Here is a 13,131-nt window from a genome sequence, read left to right as displayed (position 1 = left end):
TCACTCTTTGTTATATTGCAGCCATTTGCTAAAATCATTTAAGTTAATTTTTTTTTTCAGTTTTTCTTTTTTAATAAATCTGCAAAGATGTCAACAATTCTGTGTTTTTCAATCAATATGGGGTGCTGTGTGTACATTAATGAGGAAAAAAAATTAACTTAAATGATTTTAGCAAATGGCTGCAATATAACAAAGAGTGAAAAATTTAAGGGGGTCTGAATACTTTCCGTACCCACTGTATATATATATATATATATATAAGAAAGAATACAAAATTAAATATCTGGAAATGTCACAGGAAATGTGGTCAAAATGTAATTTATGATGAATATATTAAGTAAGATCTGCTAGCGTTAGGTATAGGCTATAACCTTTAGCATTTAATAATGAGAATTTATTCCCTGGCTCTTATCTGTCAATATTCCCTCCTCTACTCCTGTCTCTCCAATTTGCATGTAAGCATGGCTGGACAAATTCTTTCATTTTTCAACCCATCTGTAGCTATTTGTAGTGGGTACTGCTGTGATATTTCTGTCAAGCTGTCAGTTTTGTGCTCAGCGATGTGGCCTTGGGGACTCAGTCCCATTTAAACAAACGGAATCAAGTCAAGAAGGACTGATTTCCTTTCCTTTCAGTGCCGTAGATGGCAATTCCCAAACAATCTATACAAACGCTTTATTATTCTCATGATGTAAGATACAGCACCACCTTGTGTATACCAGTCCCAAATGCATTTGGTGGTCAAGTTATCAAAAACCACTCTTCACATTTCCTGAGAGTTGGAGGAGTGCAAAATTCCCAGTTCTCATATTGTTCTGTATAACGATGCTGCATTACGATATATCCATCATACGGACATAAACCTACCATGGAAGATGCTGTTGTCAGACAGAAAATGGCGGCAATACTGTGGGCTTCCATGCTTGTCCATCTTCCTGTAGCTCATGATGGGATCCAGGAAGGATGGAGAGCGGAATATCTGTAATGGAGAAAAAATAATAATAATTGATGTTGTTAAATATAAATATAGCTTATCAAACAGCATCCAGCATTAAATTAAAATATGCATTTTGCATACATTAAGACATATTCAATTGGTAAATGTTTTGACCCATGTGCTATGACAGCTAGAGGTTGATGTTCTGAGTGAAGCCTGATCACACACCAGTCTCACATCTTGTCAGGCACAAAGTGCTCTAATTGGAAATGACAGGTGCAGACCTACAATTACAACATTGATTGTACTGATGGGATTACAAAAGAGATTGTGGAGAAAGAGATGAGAGGGGCAAATAAGCAGAGAATGAAAAGGAGTGTGTATGTGTATAGAAAGGGACTGAGAGGGCTGAAGGTGCCCTGAGAGAGTTACACATCCATGTCAATTATAAATGCAGAATACATAGGTGCGAAATGATAAATTGAGATCTTCCCGGAGGTGTAAATTATGATGTACCTTATCACCTTTCTATTCTTCACAATCTTTTTTTTTATTTATTGAAATGCAGGATTTTAAATTACTTGCAAAACAATGAGGAACTTCTAACCTGGAAAATATAATTATTTTGTGCACAAGTGGTCTTCATCATTAAACCAGATACATTTTAATGGGGCAAAGATCACTCAACTCAATTATAAATAAATAAATAAAGGGAGAACCTGTAATGCTCAATACGACCACTATTGGAATGGAAGCCCTAGCTTCCCACAAATAAATAAATAAATAAAAATATCGCTTTGGATTAAAAGAAGATACAATTTAGCCAGAGCTGTGGTACTGTTTGCCTGTGGGGATCCTTGTACTTTCCTAGCAGTTCTCAACTATTCTATATAGTAAAGAAAAAAAACAAAAACAAAGTTAAATAAAAAGGAAATTTAAAATCATTAAATAAATTAACTTATTATCTTAATTAATATTATATTATAATATATAACTATAATAAATAGAATAACATTTTTTTTAAATGTGAACAAATAATGTAAATATGTCAATAAATGTAAAAATAGTCTAACTTTAGAAGTACAATAATCTACACTATATACAATATATACAAACATTCTAACAATGTGTGTGTGTGTGTGTGTGTGTGCGATATGTGTGTTTGTGTATGTATGTGTATATATATATATATATATATATATATAGCTGAAATAGAAAGCTTTTGTAACATTATACAGTCTTAATTTAATGCATCCTTGCTGAATACAAGCATTACAGAAGCATTAATAAAGAAAAATTTGACCCAAAACTTTTGAACTGTTTTAAACACTGATAATAATAATAATAATAATAAATGTTTTTAGAGCAGCAAATCAGCATATTAAAATAATTTCTGAAGCAAGCATAAGTGACTTCTTTTAAAACACATAAAAAACATTTTTAAAAATCTTACCATTCTAAAACTTTTGACTGGTAGGATGACAAAAATTATTTATGATCAGATTCCTAAAACTGGCAGTTTAAACCCAAAGGATGAATTACCACTTCCATAGATTAAAAAGAAAAGAAAAAAAAATACAATACAATATGCAGTTTGCTATCCATAATTGATGGATTGAAGAGCATATGGAGCTGGATCGTAACAGAAACTATTCACTCTAACTCTAACCCCCCACAAAGTCTGCGTTTGACCCTTTGGCCTCAGTCTGCACTAATTTCCTGAAACAAGCTGAAATCAAACACTAAAGCAGGAGCCAACGGGGGTCTTGCTTTTTCCGGAACTTTCTCCCTCAGGATGTTCCCATAAATCACCAACAGACAAACACGCAACAGGTGCTGCTGGAGAAAAAACTTCACAGAACTAATGGACGATCAGTAAAAAATGAAAAATGGTTACATTAAAACATACAATACTGTAAAGACAGTTCAGGAAGAGACTCCATGGGAGGTATTTTAAAGAAAAAAGTAGCTTCTGTGTGACTGAAGGTCAAAATCAGGGACAATGCCATATTCAGAGCATCCCTAATGTGCATGTGCATTCTCATCTGGTGATTAAGAGAAATGCCTCTTGAATTGAACCACACTGCCATGATTCAAGACAAATCAGAAGAAAAAAAGGCGGTCTTGAATCTCAGAGACGATTAAAACACGATGTAAATGCCATCCATAAAGCCCAGGAGACCCGTTTCAGATACTGCCCACCGTTAGTGTGAGGATAAAACCCCTCGCTCCGTTCAGCTCTCCTGGTTTCTCTCATCTTGTGATTTGTCGCTTACTGTCAGAATAGCTGGAATATAAATGTGAGGGTAATCAAAAGCTGTCACATGTGCTTGAGAAATGTATTCCTGTGACTATGAGGCACATTAGCTATGGGATAAGAGGCTAGCAGCCCCTTTCAGCAGGCATTATCCACACAGAGGGAGACAATTGAGAATGATTACAGTGTCAGAGTGTGGTAATGTGAGCACTTGGCTTTTCAATAAACCATGCGGTTTGTATAGTCATAAGAAAGTCCCATCTGCCCCTGAGGAACACAATGTGGTTTGGTGGCGTCCCATTATTAGGAAGTGGAAATATAACCTTCCTGGATTATACCTGCATCTCTAGCTTCTGTTGCAGAAGCAAATCAAGGATGGACTCATGTCAGTAACAAGGACAGTGGTCATATTTCTGTGTATAAAATCAATACAAATCACTGAAGGTTTTAGGTGCATTCACACTGACAACAATTAAATAGCTGGATGCTTGGCAAGTTGCTGTATTGTTGGTTGCTAGTAGGCATTTCCATTCAGATCTCATTGGTAGTCGAATTGTCGCTGCACATTTGCATAAATTTAATATGCAAAACTTTGTCACATTACTATCAGTCTCCGTCACTAATATCACCTCCAATTGCAAGCTCTCATCAAAACCAAACGACTTCCAGTTGGTTTTTCAGTGTAAATCACTCAGTGTAAACACCCCTTTAGTCATCAATTGTGTGTTTATCTTGTCAAGTAAGAAATTAGGCACAATTAACTACATTTATCTCTCCTAAATTTAATTTTAAAACACTTGCCTGGATGTTATGCCGCCAAAACACTACACGACATTTAAAGTCATCAGATTGCTGTTCTTTTCTGTCTGCCGTCGCCTATGTCACTTCCACTCAAAACACATTTCACTCTACAGGACCTGGATCACAGACAGTTCTAGATATTTAACCTGCTAAGTATCTCTCGGGCATCTGGGATGCATCAGCACTTCTCCTAGATTGTGTCTTTCATAATTCAAGCACAGCTATTGCCATTGTGAATCGTGTCGTGTGTGGCTGGTATTAGATATAAACTGACAACATTTGCATGAAAAAAGGAAACAGTTCTCTTGGGGTAACATATCAGCCTTAAATAAACTTTCAAATACAAATGATAATTTGGCTTAGACCCAGAAGATGACAAACAGTCAGCTCACCAGCATCTTATTTGTCAGGTGCCACCGGCCTTTTAACATTTTCAAGGCATTTATTTAATCTCTGAAGGCCATAACTACTTTCAGCGAAGGAGCAGGCAATTTTCCCATTTATTTAGCTGTGTGCTGATATATGCAATATTATTTCAAATCTGACAAATGTACTAAACTAAGTAGACAGTAATAATTTGTCTCTCAGCAGATCGTCTATCAGCTAATGCCCCTGCCATTAAAATACAGCAACTATAGCACTGACTTCATTTAGCATTCATATACCCTGCATTGCTGAAAATGCTACCATGTATTAGCTACACTGGTTAGCCGGACTATAACACTAAATTAACGGTGATGATTGGCGATGAACAACCATTACAAAATTTTTAATTAGTTGTTAACTATAGGTAAATATTTACTTAGAATTAGAATTAATTAGAATTAACCCATTTAATCCCACCGGCCACAATAGTGACGTAAAGAAGGTTTTCATTTATAAAGCTCTAAAAATCTTACTGACTGATGTTTTAGTGCATTTCCTGCAAATATGGAAAAAATAAAGGGTCTCAATTAAATATGGGCAGTGTCACATGGTTAGTGCAAATTGTCACATGACCAGAGCAGTTTACTTTCTGTTTGCACCTTGAGAAGATGATGGCTGCATCAATGCTTGAAAACAAAAGGTTAGTAAAGTATGTTAACATAAAGATATAACAAAGATTTTTGGTACATGTTATCTTTAAGGTGTCTAGTATTAATATATAAATTCACAAGTATTCAGTTTTGTTGAGTGTGGTCATAGAATGAGTAAACATGTTGATGGTAACAATTGTGACCGGTGGGATAACAGTGCATTTATGTATACATAAATCCAATTGCAGTTGTTAGTGAAGGTTGCACTAAAATGTTGCAATGACAAAATAGTGCACTACATTAAATGTTCCAATGTTACAAGTAAGTTGCAATATTGATGTTGTAATACTGGTAGCACTAATATAATTTTATGATATATGTTACTATTAAAGTAACAATTTTGAAATATGTTGATGGTTATATTTTTTGTCTTTTATCTCAGTATTCCTATCAATGTTGTATAAGGGTTTTTATGCATAATAGTAATCCTAGAATGTGATCAAACGGTTTAAAATAGCTGGGCTGAGATGTATAAAAATGTTGATGACTGCAGAAATATGTTAATTCAGTATACACATTATGCCACCGGTCACAACCATAAAACACAATTTTTCACACACTTTTCCAAAAATGTTTCAAAAAACAAAAATGATTGTTTATTTCAAAGGGTTATTAATGACACATCATTTGGATATTTTCATGTCTGGGAAAATTTTGGACTTAAATGAGTTAAGAGTGAAAGATAAAGTTAAAATTATAATTAAGAGCTAAAGATAAAGTTTAAACAAGATATAAATTCGTCATTAAGAGAAATAAAGTGACAATTACAAAAAAAAAAGTTGTAGTTACAATATATAATGTCACACTGTTACATTTAAATCACAATTATGATAAACAAAGTTGCAATTGTGAGATATAAAGTCAGAATTGGTCAATAAAAAGTCAAATTAGGGGTGTGCGATATTGAAAAAAAATTATATCTCTATATTTTATGGGATATTTTCGATAACGATAATTAGACGATATTTTGCCGAGTGTGTTATTGTGCTGATATCTGACTACCATGGACAGCTGCAGTTTTTGATATTCTTCATTCTGTGTGGTCAGTTCACATCAGTGAAAAGAAATGAATCTTTTCATATAAGTTTAAATTGAATTTTACCTTTTATGGGCATTTTTACCTTTAGTAAAGCCATTTTTTCTAAAAGTGTGCATCTTTTGAGTCAAATTGTTACATTTAATCAGTCAATTAGAATAATAAGACATTTAGGCTGTTCCCAAACAATGAAACCAGTATCAATCAAATTAACCTTTGCAGAAGTTGCATCTGAAGTGGCATTTAGATGTATTTACACACTATTTAATTCAGCTCAGAGGGACATGGAGTGCTTTAACCTGCAGTTACAAATGCATAATGTTTTGATATTTTAAACATAAAACATTGAATACTGATGTTTGAAATCATTTTTAAAATGAAGATACTTAAAATGTGAAGTTAAAATCGCCAGTAGGTGGCAGCAAGTCACTGCTGACAAGTGAGTCATTGCGACTGAACCAAATAATTGAAATGGTTGATTCATTCGGAACGATACACCGTCATTGCTCAGAGACGCAGAACTGTTCTGTGGTGGCTGTTTGGAATTATTTTCGGTTGGCGAAATAGAGCAAAAAACAGGCAATATGGTGTCTCTTAATATTAACTTATTGTTCATTGAACTGTTGTATAAAATCAGTATCACATTTTTAATCATGCTTATTTTTGAAGAAAAAAAACGTCACTCTTCGAGTGATTTTAACTATATGAAATGATATAAATATGTACATTTTCTGCCCCCATATCTTGAATTTTGTGATCTTTCTTAATGCATTTTAATAGACTGAATCATGCAGTGAAAGAACACTCTAAATGCGCACGTGCACTGACATGACTTTATCTGTATTTTTGAGGTCTTAAGGAGACAGCAGCCTAAATAAACCTGCTGCTGTCTGTCATTGCTGTCTGTTTATACAGTGAAGACTATCCAGTGTTTATTTCACGGCTATTGTAGTTAAATTTAACTGAAAAAAAATGAAGTACTGTTAATTTCATTTATATCTTATTGTTTTGTTTGTGCTATTGCTTGTCATTTATTTATTTGTTCTTATTGTATTACTTACTATTTACTTGGATTTATTTGAAAAATAAATTCAATTCGGAGTTTGAGCGCACCTGATTCTTGGGTGGGGAGGGGGCAATTGTATGACAGTTAAAATTTATTTAACGCATAAGGTTTGCCTTTCAAATAAATATTACAAAATGGTTAATTCTGTTATCCTCTCTCCCCCAGGGCCATGCTCAGACCAGCACTTCTGACATCCCAACACCTAAGATGATGCTTAAAGGCTGTAGTGAGGGTCATCCCATGCAGTATGACCACATTGTGCTCATGTTGGATGGCCAGTTAATCACCCAGGAGAGTGAGGACATCTCAGTGGCACTGGGCCTCCTCCTGTTTATATATTTTGTGTTTGGAATTCAGTATCCTAAAGGACTGAAAAAGACCCTGACTTTTTTGGCGTGTGTTGTTTTGAAATTGAAGAATGCAGATAGACTTCCTGTTACTGTAAAAAGGGTGTACAACTCAATTTGCGTGTAGACCTTAGGGGTAGGGGTGTGCGAAATATATCGTCTGCGATAATATCGTAATTGTTGTTTTAACGATGTGCAATTTGACATTATCGAGTATTTTGCAAAAACCAAACCAAACACCTATGGAGTGCACGCATACATTATGTGATGAAGTCATGTCAGTGCACGTGCGCATTTAGAGTGTTCTTTCACTGCATGATTCAGTCTATTAAAATGCATTAAGAAAGATCACAAAATTCAAGATATGGGGGCAGAAAATGTACATATTTATATCATTTCATATAGTTAAAATCACTCGAAGAGTGCCGTTTTTTTTCTTCAAAAATAAGAATTGTTCATTGAACTGTTGTATAAAATCAGTATCACATTTTTAATCATGCTTATTTTTGAAGAAAAAAAACGTCACTCTTCGAGTGATTTTAACTATATGAAATGATATAAATATGTACATTTTCTGCCCCCATATCTTGAATTTTGTGATCTTTCTTAATGCATTTTAATAGACTGAATCATGCAGTGAAAGAACACTCTAAATGCGCACGTGCACTGACATGACTTTATCACATAATGTATGCGTGCACTCCGTAGGTGTTTGGTTTGGTTTTTGCAAAATACTCGATAATGTCAAATTGCACATCGTTAAAACAGCAATTATGATATTATCGCAGACGATATATATCGCACACCCCTAAGTCAAATTATAAGATATAAAGTCAGTTTTATGAGAAATCTAAAATATGATGTTCCAATCCCTAGTGAAAAACAATCACGCTAAAATGTATTTGAAATACATTTATTTCATGCTAAGTATACTACAAATAGATTTACATATTTATGTGTTTTATAAAAATACCCTGCAATTGGAACAACTAAATTGGAACAACTAATTTTGTACTTCGTGCACTTGAATTGTGCAGAAGTAGTGCTGAAGTTCAACTAAAGATATACTAAATATATTTGATTGTGCTAAAGTGGAACTATTGCAAGTATACTTCAAGTACACTTTAAATATCTTGCTTTTACTGTAAAGACCGATATTATTCAAAGATCATACAATCCTCATCAATAGTGACATTAAAACCCATTTAGGCTTAATATTAAGATTAATGTGCATTATGCACAAGTAGTACTCCAAATAAAGATTTAAAGTAATTATTATTGTTATATCAGTAAGTTTCAAGCGATATGTCAATAAATATGTTAATAGATTTGAACTATACTTAGTATGAAATAAATGTATTTTAAATATATTACTTTTTAGGGGAAGTCGTGGCCTAATGGTTAGAGAGTTGGACTCGTAACCCAAAGGTTGCGGGTTCGAGTCTCGTACCGGCAGGGATTGTAGGTGGGGGCAGTGAATGTACAGCGCTCTCTCCCACCTTCAATACCACGACTGAGGTGCCCTTGAGCAACAGCTCTGAAAAAGGGGCTTGTCGAAAAAACTATCCAACTGTGTGAGAGGATACATCGTTTTGTCTTGGTCTCATCACCAGCAACAAATGTACAAACGAACAAACAAACAGTAGACAATCATCGTCTGGCTGTACAATCTATACACGGCGCCCTCTAGAGGCCAGTTTCTCTTTCTGCACGTCCTGAGAATAACGCTCAGTCTCGACATTGAGAAACGTTGCAACAACGTTCTAAGAACGTTCCTCCAATATTGTCCAGCAAGTGCTTCCTGGGTTCGTCCAGCATTCCTCATGCCTCTGTGTAAGATTTCTGTGCACTGAGTTTTTCTTTTTTTAGTTTGACGCCATCCACCAGTTCAAAGTTGTAGTTCTCCAGAGCGGAGAGGTTCCTGTTTGTAGTGTGAGCGCATGCGCAGTAGAACAGCACCCCGCACACGGCACCCAGCAGGACTCCCACGGCGCTCATCACGATGATGGTGATCAGGATGGGGTCTAAACTCTTCAGCATGGAGCCGCGTCCAAAACTCCACAGGGTGTTGTCCGTCCCCTCACAGTTCACTATTGAGAGGGAAAGACAGACAGAAACAGAGAGATTGTGAGACCTGCATAAGCAAGCTCAATTATATTATATAAGAGATCAAATGGGGGAAGTCGTGGCCTAATGGTTAGAGAGTCAGACTCGTAACCCAAAGGTCGAGTCTCATACCGGCAGGGATTGTGGGGGGAGTGAATGTACAGCGCTCTCTTCCACCTTCAATACCATGACTGAGGTGCCCTTGAGCAAGGCACCGAACCCCCAACTGCTCCCCGGGCACCGCAGCATAAATGGCTGCCCACTGCTCCGGGTGTGTGTTCACGGTGTGTGTGTGTTCACTGCTGTGTGTGTGCACTTTGGATGGGATAAGTGCAGAGCACTAATTCCGAGTATGGTCACTTTCACTTCTTCACTTTTTCACTTTTAACTAGGGATAACTTTATTTCCAATAACTAAAACGTGCTTTCATAAATACTGAAAAAGGACTATCAATACAAAGCACACAGACAGAGACAAGGATTAAAGAGTCAATTTTAAGCCTGCATCCATTGTGATTCTTGTATGTGAGTAATTATATTAGAAGAAAGAAAGGTCATTAATAAATCAGTGAGTATGAGAGGGTTTGAGCAGAGGGGATTGGGGTGACAGCACTTCAAATAGATTTAACTGTGGGGGTAGCAACTAACCCTGTGACCCCACACCCCCTCTGACTGTAAAGCAAGACACTTTCCCCCTACAAGCCCCCCTCAGAGCCCTCCCTTATCCTGCAGAAAAAGTGGACGGCCTCTCTCACTCTCCCTGTCAAGCAGAACAAAGATCAGTCCAGCTAAACTGCTGACTCGTGTTTCTGAATCATCATCTGTATCTGAGAATTTGTTTCACTCACAAACAGATTTCTAATAGATTCTAATAATGAGCATCACAATATTTGGTACGTCAATCTCTTCAAGCTTTTGTTTTCAGTGCCCACTTGCTCCCCCATGGAACCACTTGCCCTTCCCTCCCACTACACCATCTATTATGCATTGAATTTCCAGAATGTTAACTGTATAGAAGGTCTCCTGGTTATAATCACTCTTTAACAATAAAGTTAGAATAGAGAGCTTTGTTATAAATGATTACCAAACTTTTGGAGAACAAGACACTGGCTACTTACTACATGCATCGCTGTTAGAAAAAAAAGGGTAACATTTTTGTTTATTAGCTAGTTGCTTATTAGCATGCGTATTACTAGCACATTGGCTGTTTTTAATTTATTTTATATTTTTTAGGACTTTTATAAAGCACATATTAATGCCTTATTCTGCATGGCCATATTTTAGATCCCTTAATCATACTCCATACCTAAATATTGCAACTACTTTACTTACTGTTAATAAACAGTAAATTAGGAGTTTATTGAGGCATGAGTCATAGTTAATAGTTAGTTAATAGTAAGAATTGGTCCCCAAGCGAAAATGTGACCAAATAAGGATATCTAGAGGATATTCATTCAAACTCTTTATGTGCAACCTGTACCTTTTAGGCCCACCTGAAAGAAATGTTAATTTCCAAAAAATAAAAAATAAAAAATTTAAACATGATAAAAAAGTAACAGAAAATATAAAATGGGTATGGTTAACATGCTTGAGGTTTTCCATGTGGAATAAATAAATAAATAATACTTATTGTCAGTGCATTTTATTTATATCCATAGATCATATCATACCAATAAATTAATTTCTTAAATTTATGCTGCATTCACACAATGTCAGAATTACTGAAACTACTAAATGACAAAATGGGACATTTTACTCTGAGCTATCAACACTACTAATGCCAAAATTAATGTGTGAGTAATTTGAGTAATCATTAGACAAAACCAGTCATTATGCAAATGTATTATTCACAAACTTATAGTTTATTTAGCAGGACATTGGAAAGTTAATCAACATTGTGCAATATTAATCTGTTTTGTGTGTTATTCATTTATTTTCAGATTACTCTTGCATTATTAAAACATTAACAATAGTCAATTATGGGAAATATTAAACAGAAATATTGTGAAATAACTGCTTAACTAAATTTTACGGCTAAAAGTCGCTGCCATTTTCAAGTGTTTCAGTATGACCTCGCAGCAGTCAGGTGGTACAAGTTGGAGTTCTCAGAAAATTCATAAATTACAAGTTCTGCAAGGACATGGATGCTTTTTATGAGCCGGAATCTCATAATTACTTATGGTTATTCAAACATGGCGTGAAAGCACCTTAATGATGGCCACTAGGAAGTGCCTGCATCAAGGTGACCATGACTGAATTCTGACTGATCTGCTTGGCTTAAAATTAAACACTCAAGTAACAAGCAGATCAACTTAAAGACAAAAGGAAGCAAGAAATGATTTCAAAGTTTAAAGTGAACTTAAAAGCACATGGGTTTAATGAATGCACTTAATGTCTGAAAGATTCTTGGCTTTGTCAGATCTATACTGGCAGACACATTTACTATGACCCAGAACTAGTGACAGACACTGGGATCTGTTTCAAGGCCGCCGAGGACTAACTTCACTGAAAACACAAAGAATACAGTTAACATGTCTTGTCTTCTGTTCTCGGAAAATAAAGGCTAAATAATTAATCGGGTCTCCGCTTCCACACAGAAGCTTGTTTGCCGCCCCACGCTACACCCGAGCAGGGGAGCAAAATGATACGCTGTGCTTGGAAAACACTGGAGTCATTATACCCCACACGTTCCAATACACAGAAATATGCATACACTTTGAATAGAAGCTCTTTGCAGTGACAAACACAAGACTGTCTTGGTTGCAAAACCTAACCTTTCCCAAGTGTGTGTCTGACATTTATTTCACTATAATGTGATTCTCTATATGGGGGCGTCTTGTAGAGCCAAACCCAGGTCACATAAACATTCAGGTAATATATCGTCAGTGTGTCAATACATAATAAAAGACTATGCATTTATGAGCTAAAAAAAAACTGATTTCAAAGGGATTAATCGGTTATGGGTTTAACCTCAAGAGTGTCATCTTGTTCAATCCGGTTCAATCTTTGAGTTTTTTTTTATTGAGCTCCATTTTAAAGCTGGCAGATTTAAAGACAAAGACAACACATAATAATTTTAGGTCCATATTTGTCTGGTTAAAGTCTGTAAATAATTTATGGGTTTGGGGAAATATTGAACATGAGTAACAGTGATTGTTGAGGCTTCAGGGAACAGCACACACCCAGATAAATTTACCAGCCTGCAAAGTCAGTACGCTCTGTCAACATGTGTTTGAACATGTTTTGACTTTTACCCCCTGAACATTACATATAACACAGAGCAGTCACCTCTGCACACCAGTGGTGATTTGAACAAATGCCCCCTGGATACTATAAATCCCCTCCACTGGACCTAAAGACCACCTGATCTTTTGCCTTTTTTATGCCATATGTAATGCATTTATAATGCCATGTCATTTTAACCTTTTGCCAAACTGTAGGCACAACAAAGGACATATAGCCTATATATATATATATATATATATATATATATATATATAGCATAA

Source organism: Sinocyclocheilus rhinocerous, unplaced genomic scaffold (genome assembly GCF_001515625.1).
Source record: "Sinocyclocheilus rhinocerous isolate Xijiao unplaced genomic scaffold, SAMN03320098_v1.1 scaffold1852, whole genome shotgun sequence".
Classification (NCBI taxonomy): Eukaryota; Metazoa; Chordata; class Actinopteri; order Cypriniformes; family Cyprinidae; genus Sinocyclocheilus; species Sinocyclocheilus rhinocerous.
The sequence above is the reverse complement of the archived record's forward strand: the minus strand, read 5'-3'. Positions refer to the sequence as shown.